The 23,413-nt window shown below is 45.0% G+C and overlaps 1 long non-coding RNA gene across 1 annotated transcript; it reads left to right on the forward strand.

Annotated features, from left to right (window-relative positions):
- The first annotated feature begins 8,160 nt into the window (after positions 1-8,160).
- Positions 8,161-13,943, forward strand: LOC139232822 (uncharacterized). Its single transcript, XR_011588081.1, has 3 exons — positions 8,161-8,244; positions 8,411-8,595; positions 13,728-13,943. It is a non-coding gene; the product is annotated as an uncharacterized lncRNA (long non-coding RNA).
- The last annotated feature ends 9,470 nt before the right edge of the window (positions 13,944-23,413 follow it).

A 23,413-nucleotide genomic window follows, 5' to 3' on the forward strand; every position in this document is an offset into this window, starting at 1 on the left:
ACTAGGTGGGATTGTGAGTTGTGAGGAGGATATAAAGACGCTGCAAGGCGATTTAGATAGATTGAGTGAGTGGACAAACACATGGCAGATGCAGTATAACATGGATAAATGTGAAGTTGTCCACTTTGGTAGGAAAAACATAAGGACAAAGTATTATTTAAATGGTGATGGCTTGGGAAGTGTCGATGTACAGAGGGACCTGGGTGTCCTTGTACACCAGTCATTGAAAGCAAATATGTAGGTGCAGCAAGCAGTTAGGAAGGCAAATGGTATGTTGGCTTTCATTGCAAGAGAATTTGAGTACAGGAGCAAGGATGTCTTACTACAGTTATACAGGGCCTTGCTGAGACCGCACCTGGAGTATTGTGTGCAATATTGGTCTCCTTACCTAAGAAATGATATACTTGCCATAGAGGGAGTGCAGCGAAGGTTCACCAGACTGATTCCTGGGATGGCAGGACTGTAGTATGAGGAGAGATTGGGTCGACTAGGCCTGTATTTACTAGAGTTTAGAAGAATGAGAGGGGTTGGATAGACTGGATGCGGGGAGGATGTTTCCCTTGGCTGGGAAGTCTAGAACAAGGGGGTCACAAGATACGTGGTAGGAAATTTAGGACCGAGATGAGGAGAAATTTTTTCACTCAGAGGGTGGTGAACCTGTGGAATTCTCTAGCACAGAAGGCTGTAGAGGCCGTCACTGAATATATTTAAGAGGGAGATAGATAGTTTTGTAGAAACAAAAGGCATCAAGGGGTATGGGGAAAAAGCAGGAATATGGTGCTGAGATAGAGAATCAGCCATGATCATATTGAATGGCGGTGCAGACTCGAAGGGCTGAATGGCCTACTACTGCTCCTATTTTCTATGTTTCTATGTTACATTTACAATTGCAATTCTAGTGAATAAATGAAAATATTACTTACACCAACGATTTGACCAAAATCCTGCCACTTCTTTTTGCACTAGCCTCCAGACCTCAGAGTGGCCACCATTGCACATTAATCTTCTGCCAGTTGGTTCCAGCGTTTTTTCATTTCTTTTGGTGAAACTTTTATGTGACCTCTGCTGGTGTCCAGCTCGTGCCATCTGGCCTCAATTACAGTAACCAGTGCCTCCACTTCATCCTGCAAGACATTTTTGGTACTTGAGCCACGTTGCATCTTGTATTGCAGCTTCGATTTTTCCAAAGAGAATTAAAGTTCTCACACACAACCGGCTCTTTAAAAATGGCCGAATGCGCCCATAGCAATCACGTCAAAAATATCCTATTTTTCGCGCATGCATAGAAGGGGGGAGCATTTATTTTTCGGCGCAAACAGGAGGCTCCACCCCCAGAAGCTAAAGGACAGGCTGCGCGGCACCAATTAAAAAAAAAATAGAACGGGGAAACTTACTAATTATTTTTTTGAAGTAGTCGGGGCCAAAAAAAACGGGCGTAACTCTGGCAAATCACCAAAAATGGCATTGGGGAAAATTGAGACCTATCAACCAGCCAGCTGGCTAACCATCTGCAGCACACTTTATCAACAAGGTTTTAACATTATAATACAAATAATTAAGAACATGAAAATCATAGGAAGCATGACATTAATAAAGTGCTTTTCAAGTTAGCACTACAAGGTGGTTTATTATTTTCAATGCAACACTTACAAAAACAATTGTGATGAAGATTTTAATTTATCTGGATTATTGGAGAAGATTATAGTAGGAATAAGGGAATTGCATTTCTATTTTTAGATATGATTGTAAACTGTTATATGTCTCAAAATGGTCATGGAAAGTACAAAGTGTGGAGAGGAAGAGCATTACTAGACTTGCTATTATACAATTGCCGGGAAATCATGGAGTTGAGGTACAGATCAGCCGTGACTGAATTCTGCCATGAGACACAAGACACCAAAGGGAAAATTGCCAGCAACATTTTTATTAACATCAATGCCCCCCCACCACCAACCCAAAATAACACAATGATAAAACCAAATCTAAATAAACACAAAACTGCTTCCTGCAGCAAGTCAATGCAAACTATCCCATTTCTTAAGATATAACTATTTACAATGTGAACAATTCCACGAGGTGAAACTTGTGCCATGCCTTAATGGCTCTTAGCCACGCTCCCCCCTTCCCTTCCCATCAGCCCCCTCGCAAGCCTGCTGCTCCTCCACAATGAGGCCTCAGTGCCTACAGTAAGGCTGCTGGAGGGCTGCTGTGTTAGGGGGCAGACAATGCAGACAACGTCTGAGGATGCCCTGGACCAGCTCTTGGCCTGGAAGGCCCGCTACGGACTGCTGTGCCTCATCATCCGCAGAAGCAATCACTGGTGGCTGGGGTGTCAACCGTGTATGGTGCATGGTCGGTGAGTCAGTGGTGGGAGCCAGAATGCTGTCATCCTGAGGAAGGACGCCACCTTCCATTTCCTGGGAGCCACTGACTCTCCGACGGGGCTGGGCCTAAGTATCCAAAGCACGATGTGTCTCCACAACTTGCTGGTCTGCTTTGGCACTGTCCCTTCCCCGTTGGACAGTGGGGAACGCAGAGAGAATGACAGCAGTCATCGACCACATCACACCACATCAAGCTGAAGCGTAGCTTGTGCCTGCGATTCGTGCGATGCTGCGATGTGCTCAAGGGCACACGTCACACAATTTGGAATGCCACTGTCGCTGCGCAAGGCCACCAGTCTCTGTGTGTGGGCAATGATGGCCTCGCTGGAGTCCTAAGTTGTATTGACAATCCGTGACGCTGTCTCCGCAACAGTCGCAGTAAGCATGTTGATGCTCTCTGGGATCCGTCCCAGTGCATCCATAAGCTCACGGTGCATTCCTGTGTTTTCCCTGGACATTTCCACCAAGTCCAGTTCCATGTCTGCCTGTCGTTGAGCAGACCGACTTTGCCGACTCACCCTCCGGAGAGCTGGCCCTCGAGATCGCCCTGTCGTTGCTGTAGGCGACTGGGGCCAGGAGCCTCCAAAGACTCAAAGATCTCATTGCCATCAGATGACGTCTGTGGAGATGGGGCAACTGGTGGGCTCTGCGGCTCAATGATGTTGGTTGTGTTCGCAGCCTCGTCATCACCGCCATGGCCAGATATCGATACATCCCAGAAAGGCTGGCGTGATTGTGACTGATCTTCTGCAAACACAAAAACATATACATGTGGTTAGCAGCAGTGGGGGGGGGGGGCAGGGTGACATGAGGAAGGTGGCATTGCACATGTTCATCTGAAGGGCTGCCGTCACTTCATTATATGACACAATGCAGTCTCTTCAGGTGCTCTATCCATTAACGTACCCTCACTATCTGAAGGGCTCTCAGCATCACCCCCAGCAACTGCCCGAGCTGCTACTCCAATGAGGGCTGACACCCGTTCCTCGACATCAGTAAGTGGCGGTATTTGAGGCGGCCCCTCGCCTGTACGCAGCTACTCCCTCCTGTTGTGGGAGTGCTTCGATGGCAAAGCAAAAAATAGGAAGGGTTCAGAAAGGGTTACACCCCTGTTGTGGCACAGATGCCTTACCATTGTACAGTAGGTGAGATTGTGTGAATGTTCCAATGGCTTCCATTCAATCTGCTTTGATGTTGCATGAGCTTTGTGAGCGATTGCTAGGAGGTTAGAGGGATGTAACATAGGGGCTTGTAGGTGATCTTTCTGAAAGCCAGAGCAGCGGTGGAAGTATATTGCAAGGAAGGATATAAAGTAGTGAGTTTATGTGCATCGATCATTAGAAGACAATGGGTGCAGAAGTAAGCCTTCAGCTTTCTTATGCATTGTGAAACCCACCCCATAACAGCAAGACTTTTAAGAGGGACCATATGCATGAAAGACCACATAGTGTGTGAGATTCATGTTAGAAGGAAAGGAGGCTTACATAAATGTGAATGATACTTGTTATGTCTTGAATAAAGAGTCAGACCAGATACTGCAAGCTCAAAGTAAGGTGTGACCATAGTCCTTTATTACAGGTCTCAGAGTGCCTCTCCAGCCTGTGAGGCTCCCAAGGGATTGTGGGATCCCTTGGGACTCCAGGGGATGAGCCCTCTGGTGGTTAAACATGGTATTTACAGCTTTACATATATAACAACACTCCAGCCCCCATCCGCCCCCCAACCCACCCCAACAGTTAATAGTATAACTATTTACAATGTGAGTCGATCTGGGGCCTTTCTTTCCCTGGTTGATTGTCTCGGTGCAAATGCTGGTTTTGGTGAGTCGTTTGTTGGGCCCTCGCTGGGCTGCTACGCAGCTGGCCTTGCTGGGCTGCTGGCCGTGGTGAGTCCTGCTGGGCTGCTGGGCATGGTGAATCCTGCTGGGCTGCTGTGGGTTCTGCTTCATGGTCAACCGCTGGGTCGGTTGCCACTTGTGTATGTGTTGGAGGGTCGAAAAAGGTGGAGTCTATTGTGGGTTGTTCTGGATAGTTCGTGAATCTGAGTTTGGTTTGGTCCAAGTGTTTCCTGCAGGTGAGTCCATTTGAAAGTTTGACCTAAAACACCCTACTCTCCTCTTTGGCCACGACAGTGCCGGGAAGCCACTTGTGACCTTGTCCATAGTTCAACACAAATACAGGATCATTAATCTCGATTTTGAGTGACACATTTGTGCGATCATGATATGTATTCTGTTGAAGCCACCTGCTCTCTACCTGTTTGTGTAGATCAGGGTGGACTAATGAGAGCCTTGTCTTAAGTGCCCTTTTCATGAGCAATTCAGCAGGGGGAACCCCAGTGAGCGAGTTGGGTCTTGTGTGGTAACTAAGCAGGACTTGGGATAGGTGAGTCTGCAGTGAGCCTTCAGTTATCTTCTTCAAGCTCTGTTTGATTGTTTGCACTGCTCACTCTACCCGACCATTGGACGCTGGTTTAAACGGGGCAGATGTGACATGTTTGATCCCATTGCGGGTCATGAACTCTTTGAACTCAGCACTGGTGAAGCACGGCCCATTGTCACTCACAAGGATGTCAAGCAGGCCGTGCGTGGCAAACATGGCCCACAGGCTTTCAATAGTAGCAGCGGACGTGCTTGCCGACATTATCATGCATTCAATCCATTTGGAGTATGCATCTACAACCACTAGGAACATTTTTCCCAAAAATGGGCCTGCATAGTCGACATGGACCTGGACCATGGGTCGCGCCCCTGGAATCAAGTGGATCTGCACTTTTCCTCCTTTGAACTTCCCGATGCCAGGTTCAAACAGCGAGGGGAACTTGTTTAGGAGCTGGGCACATGAAGTGTCGTCGACAGACGAGAGCGCTCGGACATCGTCCCAGTTTCAGCGTATCTTTCCCAGCCAGCTCCTGCCGAATAGCGTGGGACCATCGCCGGGTACCATCCAGAGTAGTAAATTATGCACCGCTCCATTGTAGGAGACCTTTACAGTAGCACTGTCGATTACGGGAATCAGTTCCTTTGTGTACGTTCTCAGTTTAGTACGAATGGGGGTCAGGACTGGCCTTGATGCCACGCTGCAGCACAATTTATTGAAAGTCTTTTTGGTCATTATGGACTGGCTTGCGCCCGTGTCCAGCTCCATTGACACCGGGAGTCCATTTAATTCAACCTTCAGCATTATCAGGGGGACACTTTGTGGTAAATATGTGCACCCCATATACTTCTGCTTCCTCAGTCTGAGGCTCTGGTTCATTGTGATCCATCGTGGATCTATCCTCCTCTGCAACGTTGTGGTTTGCAAGATTAGCAGGGTTTGCAGCATGCCTGCACATACGTTGGAGGTGTCCCATTGTTCCACAGCCCTTGCAAACGTATCCTTTGAAGTGGCATGAATGGAAACGATGATCACTCCCGCAGCGCCAACAAGGTGTTAATGGCCTTGCATTCACCACCCTTGATGGTGGGCTCTGAGTCACCTGTGGTCGTGCAGCTGCAGATATATAAGTCTTGCCCTGTACATTACGATTCGAAGACAACATTACTTTGTTCACAGTACTTGCAGCAGCACTCGTATGTTTGGTATTGTCACTGGTGACGATAAACACCTGGGCTATCGCTATGGCATTATTCAAGGTTGGGGTCTCTACAGTCAAAAGTTTGGGAAGTATTACTTCATGGCCAATGCCAAGTACAAAGAAGTCCCTGAGCATGTACTCCAAGTATCCTTCAAATTCGCAATGTCCTGCAAGGCGCCTCAGCTCGGCGACGTAGCTCGCCACTTCCTGGCCTTCAGACATCTTGTGCGTGTAGAACCGATACCTTGTCATCAGACCACTTTCCTTCGGGTTTAGATGCTCCCGGACCAGTGTGCACAAATCATCGTATGACTTCTCGGTGGGTTTCGCTGGAGCGAGCAGATTTTTCATGAAGCCATACGTTAGTGCCCCACAAACGGTGAGGAGGATCGCCCTTTGTTTGGCAGCGTTCGCTTCTCCTTCCAGCACGTTGGCCATGAAGTATTGATCGAGTCGCTCCACGAAGGTTTCCCAATCATCTCCCTTCGAAAATTTCTCCAGGATGCCCATGGTTCTCTGCATTGTTGCGGTAGGGTTCGTCATCTGTATCTCGTCGTCAGTTGTTACGTCTTGAATAAAGAGTCAGGCCAGATACTGCAAGTTCAAAGTAAGATGTGATCGTAGTTCCTTTATTACAGGTCTCAGAGTGCCTCTCCAGCCTGTGAGGTCTCCTTATGTATAGGTGCTCCCAAGAGATTGTGGGATCCCTTGAAACTCCAGGGGATGAGCCCTCTGGTGATTAAACATGGTATTTACAGGTTTACATATATAACAGTACTCACCCTGACGAATCTGGAAAGGTTGTTAAACTTTTTTCGACATTGTGTGTCAGTTCTGGACACAGTGTCTGCAGCAGAGACTTCCTGCGCTAAGACCCTCCACAACCTCGTAAGTACAGGTGGGAGTGGTCTGGCTCCCCCAGCAAGATGGAGTAAGGACCACCTCCTCTCCACTGCGTGGACTAAGGACTCACTTACCTCATTACTGAAGTGTCTGGCATGCTGCCTTCCCTCCTGCTCCTCCATCTCTGCAGAAGTGGCTGAAGTGGGGCGGTTTATATGCACGTTCGTGCAGGAAGCTGCCGCGCCCTGCATTAGCGTTTGCGGCTGTGGAAAAAAAACACTGCGCATGCGCAAAATGGCCCCCTCCTTTAACAACACAAGTTTTGGCTTGGGTGCACAAGGTTCGTTGTGCAATGCCTGACTTAACGCCAACCCTCCTCCAACTTACTTTTTCACCGAAACTTGCAGTTGGAAGTGCAAACTATTTTCAGGCGCTAACTTTAACGCCCCAAAATCCAAAATGCTCAAAATCCAGCCCCTTGTATATTAAAAAGAAAACTAAAGTTTTAAAGATAGGAATGAATAGGAAAAGGGTAAAATAGATGAAAAAATAGGTTCAGAGACCAAAAAGAGTTAATGAGATTAGGATTGCAGATAATACAAAAAATAATGTGAAAGATTCTTATTAATGCATTTGGGGAACATAATTGAGAAATGAAGCAGTTGGACCTGTAAGGGAGGCCAAACAAGATATAATAACTTATGCCTAAGGAATGGCAGATATCCTTAATTCTTTATTTGTGTCAGTATTTATAAATGAATTTGAAGACTGTCTCCCTCATACAGGATTATCATTTAAATGGGAAGGGGAAAAAATATTACTGCATATAAAAATTAGCTACAAAGGAGTGATTTTAGACTAAGGACACCGAAAGAGAGCAAGGCAGCTGATCCAGATTACCAAACAGAGTATTAAAGAAGGTGACATGTATTGATGGATATGAATGTGGAGCCAATTTATAAAAGGCATAGAAGGATAACCCAGAAAACGATAGATGCAACAGACTGGAATGGGTCTTATGGTATTTTCTCATATTTCTTTTTATGCTTTTTAAATCTAACAATACATACATGGTCCTCAAAAAGCCAAGACCAGATCAGCACAAACAAGATATGTACACCCTCACAGTCTCCATCTGAACTACAGAAAAACAGTTTTCATCAGACTGTTTCAATAGGACATACTACAATTATGACAGGTCTACACCTGAAACATTAACCTATGTTTTTTTCTGCTTTCAGATCTTGAAGGACCTTTGGTGTATTTCCAGAATTTTCTATTTTTGCTTCAGTTACATGCAATATTAGTTTGATAGTTCCTATCAAAGCTGACATCGATAGATTTTTGGACTCTAGGGGATTCAAGGGATATAGAGATCGGGCAGGAAAGTGGAGTTGCGGTTGAAGATCAGCCATGATCTTATTGAATGGCGGAGCAGGTTCGTGGGGCTATATAGCCGACTCCTAATTGTTATGTTCTTATGACCGTATGCAGCCAGTTAAAAACTAAACCTAAAGCATATTCATGCAAAAGCAAACTAATCTTCCATTAAATGTAAGAATTAGGGCCATCTATAACAGAGCTAAACCAAGTTTCTCTTTCAGTCAGTCAGCAAGCACTGCTGGTGTCAGCCTTAGCTCAGTGGTGGCACTGAGTGTCAGAAGCTCTTGGTCCAGAGACTTGATAGAATGCTGCACTATCGGAGCTACCACCTTTTGGATGAGAGTTTAGACTCAGGCCCTGTCTACCTTCTTGGGTGATGATCCAACGTCTATTTGAAGAAGAGCAAGTGAGTTCTCTTGGTGTCATGGCCAACATTTATCCTTGAACCAACATCATTAAAAGAATAGATTATCATGTCATTTATCTTATTGCTGTTTGTGGGACCTTGCTATGTGCAAATTGACTACTGTGTTCCTCTACATTACAACAGTGACTATACTTCCAAAAAAAGTACTTAATTGGATGCGAATTGCTTTGGGACATCCATAAGTTGCGAAAAGTGCTATATTAATGCAAGTTTAACCACTCCTTTAGCCATGAGTTCACCTTCCTGACCTATTGTCCCTATGCCAATTAGTAGTGGCTCAGGTAGTAACCCTGAGATTACCACACTTGAGGTCCTGCTTTTTAATTTAGCTCCCAACTCCTGATATTCTCTCAGCAGAACCTCCTCCATTTAGTTTCCTATGTCATTGGTCCCAACATGGACCATAACAACTTGATCCTCCCCTTCAGTTTCCAGCTGCACTGAGATATCCCTTACCCTGGCACCAGATAGGCAACATACACTTTGGGACTCTTGATCGTGGCTGCAGACACTGGTCCCATTTAATTACTACATTTTTATTCTGCTCCTCCCACCACCACCCCCTGCCCGTTTGAACAGCCTTCTGCTCCACGGTGCCGAGATCAGCATTGTGACTATCCTCCCTGCAGTCTTTCTCCTTATCCTCACAGGTATCAAGTACATTGTACCTATTGGACAGGACTGATGACTTTGGGACCTCCTCCTCAATTTCCCCTCGGTTTCCCCTACCCCGCTGATTGACAGTCACACTCTCCCCTTCCTGCACCTGTGCTTTTCTCTGTGTGTCATTGTACTCGGGAGAAAACTATCCAGAAATTCCTTCCCCTCCCTTATGTTTCGGAGTGTCTCTAACTCGCACTCCAACTCAAGGACTCTGAGCTGGAGTGTCTCGAAGCAGAGACATTTCCTGCAGATGTGGAAATTTGGGACCATCTCGCTATCCACAAACTCCCAGATATCACAGTCCCGATACACAGCCTGCACTGCCATTTCTAGTTTTTATTTATTTATGTATTTGTTAGTAGTAATTTAATTTGAGATTGAACATATGAACAATGACAGGCAGGTAAAGACCATCTGGTCCATCTAGCCTGTCCCACACAATTGCGATACCTTGTGTATCACAACATATAAGGGTTGAAATTGCCCTCTGCCCAAAATGGGGTGCAACTATCGATTTTGAACGGTTCCATCCACCCCAATGTATGGGGCGGACAACCCGGAGAAATTCAGGTCTTTGTGGATTTTTTTGGAACGGGACGGAAAGGGTCTCATCATCGGGGCGGAAATGCGGGTGGGTCGGAGTGGTCGTCGCTTTGAGTCATCAGCACGATGCGGACATGCCGCGTCACGCTGACACATCACGTCTTTCCCCTTCAGTTAAAGGGGAGGGCCGCTGCGAACACTGCAGCGACTTTAGTGTTAAACACCGGCCACCAAGAAGAGTTTTGGCCAGGCCAGCGCCCCGGTACCCAAGAGGTATTGGCGGTCTGGCCGAACCCATGGCCACCATCGTTGGGCCAACCTGGCAGTAGGCCAACAATTAAAATAAAATGGCGGCTGTGGCAGTGCACCCTCCCGTTTAAGGGCAGACGCGCCGCCCAGCCACAAGAAGGTTTCCGCCGGGAAAAGCTGTCAGTGGCATTGACACCGCTCCCGCAGGCAATTTCCCGTGGGGGTTGGAAAGGGGGTCGCAAAGGGGGTCGCCGCCGGTCAATATGGGGTGGCTGATGGGGCGGGAAAACGGGCGGAGCAGAGACATTCTCCACTGGGAAAATTCACGAGGGCAATTTAAAAAATGTCGGCCCTTCCGCGCCGACCAAGTGGTGATTCCTTACTGACCCCTGGCCACCTTAAAAAAGGCAGCCATTGCTCTTATAGAAAGGGGCAATTTCGGTCCCATACACGCCAGCCCATCTGAAACCATGTGATCTCCTGGGAGAGGCATAAAAACAGATTAAAAACCCAGGCCAATTTGGGGAAAAAAATCTGGGAAATTCTTCTACAACCAATCTACGCAATCAAAAATAGTCCAGGGGATCACTTTGGCCCTGAATTTCCTGCAGTACCTACCTTCTGTAAGAGGTGATCTCCGCCCCAGCCAGAAACAAATCCAGCTCTGGCTTGAAGAAATTCGGCGAGTTCACGTCCACCACACGAGATAGCAACCTGTTCCAGAGGTCCACTATTCTCTGGGAAAAGAATCACCTCCTGACATCTAATCTAGATCTAGCCTTATATAACTTAAATTTGTGACCCCTGGTCCTACCTAATCTATTTAATTGAAATAAACTGTCAGCTGGAAAACAATCTATTCCCTTCATTATCTTATAAACCTCAATTGGATCCCCCCAAGGTCTATTCTTCTCTAAGGTATAGTTGTCCCAACTCTTTTAGCCTATCTTGATATCTAAGATGCTTTAGACTGGGAATTAATTTAGTGGCCCTCCTCTGCAACCTTTCCGAAACCTCAATATCACCCACCATGGGCCCAAGTTTCGAGCCGCGCCTAGAACGGCGCAGTCCCGACCTGGACGCCCGTTTTTCGCGCCACAAAATGCGCCTAAAAAAACCCTCTAGATTCTTCACCTCCCTGCAGGTCCTCTGGCCCTCGGTGCAGCGCAGCACAAGCTGTAGGGGGCAGAGCCAGGTCCCTGCGCTGAAAACAGTGCCGGGACCTCTGCACATGCGCGCTGCTTCCTCCCGACCCGACTCGACTCCTGCTTCCCGCCCCCGGACCGGACCCGACACCGACCTGACTCCCGCTTCCCCCCCCACCCTTGACACCGACCCGACTCCCGCTCCCCCCCCACCCCGACTGGACCCGACCCGACTCCCGCTCCCCCCCCCCCCGCCCCGACACCGACCCGACTCCCGCTTCCCCCCCGCCCCTGCCTCCGGACCGGACCCGACACCGACCCGACTACCGCTCCCCCCTGCCCCCCCCCCCCGCCCCCGGACTGGATCCGACCTGACCTCCCTCCCCCCGACCTGACCTCCCTCTCCCTCCCTCCCTCCCCCCGACCCGAACCGACCTCCCTCCCACCACCCCGCCGACCCGCGCTCCCCCCAACCCGACCCAACGCCACCTACCTGTAAATCTGGTGCTGGGGACGGGCCCTGCCCGAAGTCTCTGGCCCGGCCCATTCAGTCCCCCTCCCCTTCTCCTTTCCCCCCCGCAATCTCCTTCCCCCCATCTCCTTCCCCACCCCCATCTCCTTCCCCACCCCCATCTCCTTTCCCCTCCTTCCCCCCTCCCATCTCCTTCCCCCCTATCTCCTTCCCCACCCCCATCTCCTTCCTCCCCCATCTCCTTTCCCCTCCTTCCCCCCCATCTCCTTTCCCCCATCTCCTTTCTCCCCCTTCTCCCCTTTATCCCCTTCTCCCCCATTCCTCCCCTTCCCTCCCTCTGCTCCCCCCCCTCTCTCCCTCTACCCCACTCCTCCCCCTCCCCTCGCTGTCAGAAACACAGACACTGACAGACAGAGAATGAGAGACACACACAGACAGACAGAGAGATAGAGACACTGACAGAGACACACTTTGGGGGGGGGGGAGGCATCCCAGCACGCTGTTGGAGGGCTCCCGGTGCTGCAGTCGGTAAGTAGAAAATGTTTTATTTGTTGATTTTTTAAAAATTATTTCTTATTAATTTTTTTGATTGATGTATTGGTTGATTTATTGATGTATTTATCATTTATTATTGATGATGGCTCTTTATTTGTAAAACTGAAGTGTTTAATGTTTGTAAACTTCCCTTTAAACCCCCCCCCCCCACCATTCCCTACGCCTGATTTGTAACCTACGCCTGATTTTCTAAAGTGTAGACAAGGTTTTGTCGAGCGTACAAAAATCTTCACTTACTCCATTCTAAGTTAGTTTGGAGTAAGTTTTCACTGCCTAAACTTTGAAAACAGGCGTAAGTGGCCGGACACGCCCCCTTTTGAAAAAAAAATTCTGTTCCAAAGTGAAACTGTTCTAACTGAATAGAACTGGAGCAAACTAAATGACGAGAATTCCGATTTCTAAGATACTCCGTTCTACACCAGTTGCTCCTAAAAATCAGGAGCAAATCATGTGGAAACTTGGGGCCCATGTGAGGAGACCAAAACTGGACACAGTATTCCAAATGTGGCCTGACCATGGTCTTATACAAGGACAAAACAGTATACCTCATCTAGTATTCAATTGTCCTATGAATACACCCCAATACTCTATTTTCCCTTGCTTTCGCTACGCGGCATTGCTTATGTACCTTTAAGGATGTATGCACTAGAATGCCCAAATCTCTTTCAATCTCCACCATCTTTACCGCCTTTCCCTGAAGAGTTTATGAATGTTGAGCATTTGCCCTGACCACATGCATAACACTGTGCTTATCTAAGTTATACATCGGTCCAGAAATTCCGTGTGTGTACGGACCCGGGAAGGCATCGCAAAAGCCGGTTTTCAGCGCACAATGCGCATACGCTGAAAACCGGCTTTTCTGATCTGTCAAGTTAGAGCTTGACAGATCCTCCGAATGCGCTGGGGAACTATGAGTTCTCATGCAAGATTCACCAGAAAAGACAGCATCTGCCCAGAATCTAGCCACGAAAGTTGTATGACAGATGAAAGCAGGCATACAGCCTGCATTCTGTGTGAGATCTACAGCAGGAAGCAAAATGAAGTAAGTAAAGGACATTTACAATGGGAAGTTTTTCTTTTAATTTTTAAAGCCTGATTTAAGCCTTTTAGCAAAAGGCATGTCTAATTTCAATGTTTTAAAAAAAAATTCCTCTCACAGAACTGTAAAATTAAATGAAGGTTCTTTAAGTAGATGGAAGAAATGCATTAACAGCTAGAAAGTTTAAGAAAACTAATTCAGCTGTTGGTAACTCTAAGAGAAGTAAAATATGGGTTAAAACTTTGTCTTGGAAATGAAAGGATTATTTGTTTGACAGTGATGAACTAACATTAAAAAGTTCTCTGTTAAAATTAAGGGCTTTTTAATAAGACCAGTAACTGCAATAATTTCAAGCAGGTTTCATTAGAGCACAATGTGAATTTGTACCTACCGACTTTAAAAATGAGTTCTACAAGTATTTCCTTCTTTCCTCCTATGTGTACAGCATCTATCTGTGAGGGAGAAACATGCCTGCGTATGATATTCTTACCATGCAGATGTGTGACATTCTGGAGCAGAGAAACATACGCCGCAGGGAACAACGAAGTAGATTTGTGAACCATGAACGTCGCCTCATCAGAAGGAATAACTACCCACCACAGAGAATGTACAAGGAGAGGCTATCTTTTAAAATGATGTCATAAGAACATAAGACTTAGGAACAGGAGTAGGCCATCTAGCCCCTCGAGCCTGCTCCGCCATGGCTGATCTGGCCGTGGGCTCAGCTCCCCTTACCCGCCCGCTCCCCGTAACCCTTAATTCCCTTATTGGTTAAAAATCTATCTATCTGTGATTTGAATACATTCAATGAGCTAGCCTCAACTGCTTCCTTGGGCAGAGAATTCCACAGATTCACAACCCTCTGGGAGAAGAAATTCCTTCTCAACTCGGTTTTAAATTGGCTCCCCCGTATTTTGAGGCTGTGCCCCCTAGTTCTAGTCTCCCCGACCAGTGGAAACAACCTCTCTGCCTCTATCTTGTCTATTCCTTTCATTATTTTAAATGTTTCTACAAGATCACCACTCATCCTCCTGAACTCCAACGAGTAAAGACCCAGTCTACTCAATCTATCACCATAAGGTAACCCCCTCATCTCCGGAATCAGCCGAGTGAATCGTCTCTGTACCCCCTCCAAAGCTAGTACATCCTTCCTTAAGTAAGGTGACCAAAACTGTACGCAGTACTCCAGGTGCGGCCTCACCAATACCCTGTACAGTTGCAGCAGGACCTCCCTGCTTTTGTACTCCATCCCTCTCGCAATGAAGGCCAACATTCCATTCGCCTTCCTGATTACCTGCTGCACCTGCAAACTAACTTTTTGGGATTCATGCACAAGGACCCCCAGGTCCCTCTGCACCGCAGCATGTTGTAATTTCTCCCCATTCAAATAATATTCCCTTTTACTGTTTTTTTTCCCAAGGTGGATGACCTCACACTTTCCGACATTGTATTCCATCTGCCAAACCTTAGCCCATTCGCTTAACCTATCTAAATCTCTTTGCAGCCTCTCTGTGTCCTCTACACAACCCGCTTTCCCACTAACCTTTGTGTCATCTGCAAATTTTGTTACACTACACTCTGTCCCCTCTTCCAGGTCATCTATGTATATTGTAAACAGTTGTGGTCCCAGCATCGATTCCTGTGGCACCGATTTCCAACCCGAAAAGGACCCATCTGTTAGCCAGCCAATTCTCTATCCATGCTAATACATTTCCGCGTACCTTTATCTTCTGCAGTAACCTTTTGTGTGGCACCTTATCGAATGCCTTTTGGAAATCTAAATACACCACATCCATCGGTACACCTCTATCCACCACGCTCGTTATATCCTCAAAGAATTCCAGTAAATTAATTAAACATGATTTCCCTTTCATGAATCCATGTTGCGTCTGCTTGATTGCACTATTCCTATCTAGATGTCCCGCTATTTCTTCCTTAATGATAGCTTCAAGCATTTTCCCCACTACAGATGTTAAACTAACCAGCCTATAGTTACCTGCCTTTTGTCTGCCCCCTTTTTTAAACAGAGGCGTTACATTAGCTGCTTTCCAATCTGCTGTCCCCAGAGTCCAGAGAATTTTGGTAGATTATTACGAATGCATCTGCTATAACTTCCGCCATCTCTTTTAATACCCTGGGATGCATTTAATCAGGACCAGGGGACTTGTCTACCTTGAGTCCCATTAGCCTGTCCAGCACTACCTCCCCTAGTGATAGTGATTGTCTCAAGGTCCTCCCTTCCCACATTCCTGTGACCAGCAATTTTTGGCATGGTTTTTGTGTCTTCCACTGTGTTGGAGGCTGCACTTCAGCAAAGAGGTAATCGGACAACTGTGTGACATGTTGAGGGACAGCCTTTAAACACGCTCCATGACCCACACTGCTTTGTCTGTGTCCATGAAGGTAACCACCGCATTGAACTTCTTTGCATCAGGGTCATGTCAGACAGGCACCAGTGACATTTCAAACATCAGCCAGTGTGCTGCAAGATCCTGCATTCATCAGGTAACGGTTGCCATATTACGTAGGGGCAATGAGTTCATATGTTTTGACTTGTCTGCTCCGCAGCAAAGGGTAAGTGCTCTTGCTTTTTATAGAATTGTTGGCTTCCCAAAAGTGATTGCTGCTGTCGATGGAACCCACGTTGCATTGAAGGCACCGAGTATCAATGCTGTGAGATTCATCAACAGGAAGGGGTATCATTCATTAAATGTAACAATCGCCTGTGATGCCAAACTCAGGATCCTAAGCGTGAATGCAGGTCACTGTGGAAGTAGTCATGACTCCTTTTGTCCTCCATAAATCCAACTTATATGACTGTCTCAAACAATTGCCTCCGGGATCCGCCTGGATATTGGGCGACAAGGGCTACCCGCTAAAAACGTGATTGATGATACCATACCGCAGGACCAATAATGAGGCACAGGAGAGATACAACCAAGCACATGTGGGGACACGTCAAGTTGTCGAGAGGACAATCGGGGTTTTAAAATCACACTTCCGGTGCCTGGACAGATCAGGGGGGACATTGCAGTACAGTCCTGTAAAAGTGGCAAGATTTTTGATGGCCTGTTGCGCTTTACACAACTTTGCCCTGAAAGAAGGACTAACTCTTAACCCTTTAAATGAACTTGCTGATGAAATGGAAGATCTTGAAAATGTCCCTGTGGCGAGGTGTGAAGGGCAGGAGCAAGCTGCTGCTGAAAGCAGAGCTGTCGGGGAACAATTAGTCGCCAACACGTTTATGAGATGATGATACTGTCGCCTCCTCCCTCCAGCCCCAGCAAGGCACAGAAAAGATCAAACAGAATTTAAAGTGATAAATTAAACATTTATTGCATCAAAGTTTTTCATCTTTGTTAGATAACGTTTTGCTACTTTTCAAATATTCCCAAAAGTCTTTGATAAAAACATGCAAACAGTTTAAAGTGATTTTTTGGGTTCTTACTGTAATAAAGACTCAACAATAAGCTGTAAACTTATTTGCTACTTTTCAAACAGTTGTAATGTTTGGTTGGTTGTTAATAAAAAAGTTGAATCACAATTTCAAGTGACTGCAGGCTATAAATATTAAATAAAATAGTGAAATACAAAATAACACACCAACATTGTAAAATAGTGAAATACTAACACAACACCAACATGCAAATACAACAAAGAGGCAGCTGAGCACAGAGTGGCACCCTTCTGTCTCTTGCGCTTTCTGCTTCCTGTTGTCTTTACCATTGCCTTTTCCTGTAACAGGAGTACTCTCTTGCCAGTTGAAATACCCCAACCTTTGCCGTTCAGCAGTTGGCTCATTACTGGGTTGCTCTTTCTGTTGCTGCTGCTGAAGGAATTCCCTTCTAACATCTAGTGTGTTGTCTCTCTCGTGGTCCTGCACTGTCTCTTCGTGGGGATCAGGGAAGGTGTTATCCACTTACCCAAAATGAGATCAGAGCTTGCGGATACTTTAGTTAGAATGTTAGTAATGTTACTCTTTAGTTAGAATGTTAGTAATGTTAGGACGTGCAGTAGCAATCAACTGCAGCAGTTGACTGTCCTTGTCACAATTATTGCGAATGTCAATCAATAGTTCACTTTGAGTTTCGTGAATGTGATTCAATATTTGACTGTGAGTTTCGTGAATTTGTGACAACTGCGACAGTGGAACAAGAGCCTCTTTAATCTGGCTCCCAACACCATCAACTGCCCGAATGTTAGAGGGAATAGGTCTATTAAATTAGAATGATGGCCATGCATCTTTTCCCTCAAATTTGCAATTATTACTTCCTCTTCCTCTATCTCAATTCTTACATTTTCTACTCTCCCCGCGCTGTGCGGTATCAGTTTACTGTGTAGCTCTGGAACCACAGTTATCTGTGCCTCTCACAGAGGCAGAGGGGCCAGGGGATGCAGAGGTGGTGTGCTGAGACACAGGGTCGCTATCCACCCCTTTCACTAGCTCTAACTCCACACATGCCTCCTGCGGTGCCACACTTGCTGCTGGCACCGGATCTGAAATCCCTGGCACAATCTCTGCAGCATCAGTCTCTTCGAACTCTTCGCCGCCTGTGCCTGACCGCAGCTGTCCACCTGTGGAAGTAAACAGTAAACATTTAAAAAGATGACACGCGATCTGCCACATCACACAAGCTGATTCTGCCCACAACTAACAGTCTTAAACACGCAGCTGCACAGAGCCACTCACTTTTCGGCATTCCATAGTCTGCTTGGGCAACAGATGTGTAACTGCCATATTCGAGGCCAAACAATGCTGCAACCCTTTGCTCCAGGTCCGATAACTGCCTTAGAGTGGCAATGCCCCTGCCTGTCATTGCACGCTCCCTCGCATTATGGACCACTTTACTCTAAATTGAAAAAAGAAAGACAAGCACCTGTCACTTTTGGAGACACACAAATGTTGACTTTTACAACTTAGAAGCAGTTCAAAGATAAATGTAAACAAGCCCTTTCATTGAACCACAGCCATAAAACTTCACAATTAGCTCAGCTTACCAGATGATTAAGTCAGTTAACAATGGACTTTTAAATAGGTTAAAAATATTTGAAATTTCTTATAACTATAGAAACCTTAGCAGATCTCATCAAATCATTTCATTTCTTGCGGCAGTGTTCCGCTGTCCATGGAACGGTAGAGTTGGCGCTAACAACCATTGCAACTTCATTCCATGCTGCCATTTGTCCTTTCCACGGTGGTTTCGACTTCGCGGTCCCAATGAGCCAGAGGCATTTCGCCTCAACCTCATTGACGAGTGTTGTCAGATCACCGTCAGAGAAATTCTGAGCCCTTTTCATGACATTAGAAACATCCATTTCACTCATCTGTTTCATGATAATTATTACAAATTATTTAAAGATTTTTAAAAGTCTTTAAATTGCTTTAATTCTCTTAAAGTGTTTAAAACTATTAAAATGTTTAAAATCAATTAGACAATCTTTAAATTTTTCTAAAAGATTACAAAGTCTTTGAAAAATCTTACCTTGAAAGCCTTATCTTAGTGATTTCTAATGCTGCTGCAGAACTGAAGTGTTTAAAAAAAATGGGGAGCGGCCTATTTAAATGAGCTCCTTTTGACAGCATGATGTCATACGCTGCCCAGGTATCTTCCAGGCAGAAACGGAATCGCAGGAGAAAATGGTCGGTTCCTCTTTTAAAAAAAAATTTAATTCATCCGAATGCCCGCGGGAAGGCTTCGGGACCGTGATTTCTGGGCCATAATTTTCCAGTCTTCAGCCCAAACTCCCAACACATTAAGATCTGCCTGAAGCAGACGAGCATCATCTACAGTTCGAAGACTCGCACAGATCTTGGTATCATCTGCAAATTTGCAGATTGTGCCCCCAACACCTACATCCAGATCATTAATAAAAACAGTAAAGAGCAACGGGTTCCAACACTGATCCTGCATGACACCACCGGTCTCCAAACAGATCCAAATCCATCTGTAACTACTTTTTGCCTACATCCTGACAGCCAGATCTGAAACCAGCTCAATATACTACCACTTCGATCTTATAGAGAAGCCTCTTATGCTGTACCTTATCAAAAGCTTTTTGGAAATCTAAATAGACAATGACTACTGGATTTCCCTCATCCACCAACTTTGTAACTTCTTCAAAAATACAATTAGATTTGTAAGACATGATCTTTTTATGAAGCCATGTTGGGTGTCCCTAATATGTCCCTCTCTATCCAAGTATTCATATATTGCATCCCTAATGATTCCTTCAAGTATCTTGCCTATTTCTGATGTTAAACTAATGGGCCTATTGTTACCCGGGTCTGTCTAGTCACCTTCTTTAGAGATGGGGACTACATTAGCCTCCTCCCAATCTATAGGAACCATTCTAGAGTGCAGTGAACTATTAGAAATACAGGCTAGGGGCTAGCACAGCACATGCCCCATCTCCCTGAGGACCCTCGGGTGGATATCACCTGGCCCGGCTACTCTATCTATTTTCAAGTTCCTAATTCTTTCTAAAACAATATGTCGTTCTATGTTAATAATAACATTATTAAATTCTAATAGTTGGGCATCATCTTCAAGGGTGAAGACCAATGCAAAATACTCATTTAATATTTCCGCTATAGAAACATAGAAAATAGGTGCAGGAGTAGGCCATTCGGCCCTTCGAGCCTGCACCGCCAGTGAGTCCTTTGCAACCTGTCCTTGAACACCCTTCAATTACCCAACATCGTCTTTGATAGTTCTCTGACTGCTCACATAACTGTAAAAGCTTTTTCCATTAATTCCACAGTTGGCCCATTACTTCCAGCTTATTCCATTAGCCTTTTTGCTGATCTAATAGCAACCTTCGTTTACTTTAGTAGGCAATTCAGTAATATTTAGTAGATGGATTTAGCTTGATTTTAGGCTAATTTGTAACTAATTAGTCTTGTTTTTTTCTTTATTAACTTCTTTATTTTAGTATCCCCATAGCTCCTATTTATTATGTGTACCAGATTTTTATTTAATGCAGTTAGGATTCCTTTAATATTGGCATCATCTATTTAGTTCATTTTATTTTTATCCCCTGAGATCTAACTAATTACTCTGATTATTTATTTATTTACTTTTGCCCCTTGGTTTAAATTACTTAGCACCTCCTTCCTCTCTGCACTGAACACCTCTCACCAAATTCCCATCACCACTCTGTTTAGCAGATTCTCTCAACTCTGTGCTCACTACTGAACTCTTTGCCCAGCTCTCTACATTCTCCACTCAATACTCACCTCACAGTAATATAGACTAGATCAGGAACTTAGTAATGTGGGGGAATTGAAACTGCGTCCCACCATTCTGTGACCACATGGCTTTAACATGCAGCTTGGTATGGCACTTTTATTACACACTGGGGCAAGATTTGCTCTGGCTGCTACTTGCAGTGAAATTGTTTTTTTAATGCTTTTACAATGTCACACTGCAACCAAAGCAATTATTTTCCACAATTTCAAAACACAAAACTTTTATTTTAAAAATGACATTTAAAAATGTTAGTTTATAAAAAAAATATTTTGGATGGTTTTGAAATTGGACTATAAGAGCACAAGAAAGAATAAAATTAGCAAAGTCAATTTTGTCCATGGAACCATTGATGATGTGTAGTTGGTACTTTCATAGAACTATCATCCAATTTATTTTATCCCCTGGGGGGGCGGGGGGGGGGGGGGGGAGATGAATAACTTCAGGTAAAACTTTCAAGCTGATAAAGCTGTGCGAGTGTCCTCTCTGACCCTTGAAAACAACACTCTGAAATTCAGGTCATCAATATAACATTGCAACATACATCATTCAGTGCTGACAAGCCACAATCTGTGGATGATATTTTGAGAGTCCCAGCAGTACGGGAACAAAAGTGTTGCACAGAATATTTAAAGCTGCGTTAATACAGGTGCTGACACTCATTTAATGCAGATTCTGAGACACTGCTGTCAGTGAGCCAGCTCCCCAAATTTACACTACTAAATCTGTCTTTCTTATCTCAGTGACAGAATTAAAAACTGGCAGATTCACCGTATATGCCTTGATGTTTTTCATAAGGAAACTGACTTCAATGGAAAAGAATATTGAGTGGCGTGTAAAAAATAGGTGCCCATTTGCTATGAGCTCATTTTGTACAACTGGCAAAGACCAATTTCGCCCTGAGGTTTTATGATTTACAATTCTGCCACCAGGATAAGGGGGGCAATTTAATAGTGTAAAATGGGGGAGTCAGCCTATGGAGCTGGTATCCCAGAATACAAATTAAATGAGCATCAGTGTAAAAATGAATTTTTATTGTTTGTGTCTGTACTTACCCTTATAACCTCATATTTAATCAGATATTAAAAACTTTTGCATCTACTAATCCTATTACAGGGATTCACAAAGAATAATAAATCTTTGGATTCATAAATTTGCAAGTATTGTAATATATTGTAATACATCCTAGTTTACTGGTGCCTGAAAGCTTATTTAATGTCTTGTGTTTTGCTGGTTCACTGAAAAATTTAAGTGAAATAACTTACTTTTGATCCTTTCTCCTGAAAATATATTGCTTGTGCTTTTAGAGTGGGTACAAAGAACAATAAATGTGATTGCTAGATTTAGATCACTGTCTATTTAAAGAAGGTTTAGTTATCTGGGATTATTTTCAGAGAAAAGGCTGAGGGGGGTTAGGATTCTGGCTTTTACAATAATGAAAAGAGTACATGAAGTGAGTACCACTGAGCTCTAATCAAATATAAAATCTACCTCAATTCACATTGGGTAGATTAAGATAAATTTGAACTCTGGCCCAATTTGGATGACTTGACTTTAAATGAAAAACAGCATTGTGCATGTGCAGTGAGAGAATGTGCCAGTTTTTGATCATTCTGTCACTGTACTATGCCATGTTAAAGGTACCACCCAAAGGAGCCAACATGCTGCCATATTTCTTTGTGGACCTCAGTGCCTATTTTTTGAATGCATGCTCCTGGTAGGTGGGACTGTGAACCAGCAACAGCAATTTGGAAAACAGCCCATCTCCTTTGGAAGATGCTGGGAATCAATTCGTTCAAAAATTGTTTTGGGGGCGCACGCAGACGATCGGTCAAGGAGAAACTTGACAGATTGCAAGCTCAGAGTTGTCGTGCATGCGGAAACTCGGAACTTGTGGGACCATTGCGTATGCTGTGCGTACGCCGACATCGGCCCCGCAAAATCCGGGCCAGGGTCATTATCCAGTGATCCTTAATGTTCCTGATGATAAATATTATCAAATTCACTCCACTAGTTAGTCAGTTAGAAAATCTTTGTTTGGACATGGGTTTACTAATCACGAGGTCTATAAGACATAACAAGTTGTCTAACTTTTTAAAGGCATTTTGGTTTGTTAACTGCTTGTTTTGTATCTGTGCAATGGAAGCAACATTTGACCTCCCGCGCACTTAGAGGGTAAAAAGTAGGATAACATTCATCAAATGGACCTTTAATCATGTGCCATGTCTAGCAGCCTTCACATATCGCATCGACCACTGAAATTTCAAACCCTACCAGAGACAGCCGCTAGGAGAGCCACCCCATCCCTATTCTATCATATTATATCTCCTTTGAGGAGAGATTGAGTAGACTCGTCCTATATTCTCTAGAGTTTAGAAGAATGAGAAGTGATCTAATTGAAACATACAAAATACTTACAGGGCCCGACAGATTTGATGCAGGGAGGATGTTTCCTCTGCCTGAGGAGTCGAGAACCAAGGGTCACAGTCTCAGAATAAGGGGTAAGCCATTTAGGACTGAGAAGAGGAGAAACCTCATCACTCAGAGGGTGGTGAATCTTTGGAATTCTCTACCCCAGAGGGCTGTGGTGGCTCAGTCTTTGAGTATACTCAAGTCAGAGATCGATAGATTTTTGGATATTAAGGGAATCAAGGAATATGGGGATAGTGCAGGAAAGTGAGGTAGAAGATCAGCCATAAGACCATAAAAACATAAGAATTAGGAACAGGAGTAGGCCATCTAGCCCCTCGAGCCTGCTTCGCTTTCAACAAGATCATGGCTGATCTGGCCGTGGACTCAGCTCCACTTACCCGCCTGCTCCCCATAACCCTTAATTCCCTTATTGGTTAAAAATCTATCTATCTGTGACTTGAATATTCAATGA

The sequence above is a fragment of the Pristiophorus japonicus genome, chromosome 2 (genome assembly GCF_044704955.1).
Source record: "Pristiophorus japonicus isolate sPriJap1 chromosome 2, sPriJap1.hap1, whole genome shotgun sequence".
NCBI lineage: Eukaryota > Metazoa > Chordata > Chondrichthyes > Pristiophoridae > Pristiophorus > Pristiophorus japonicus.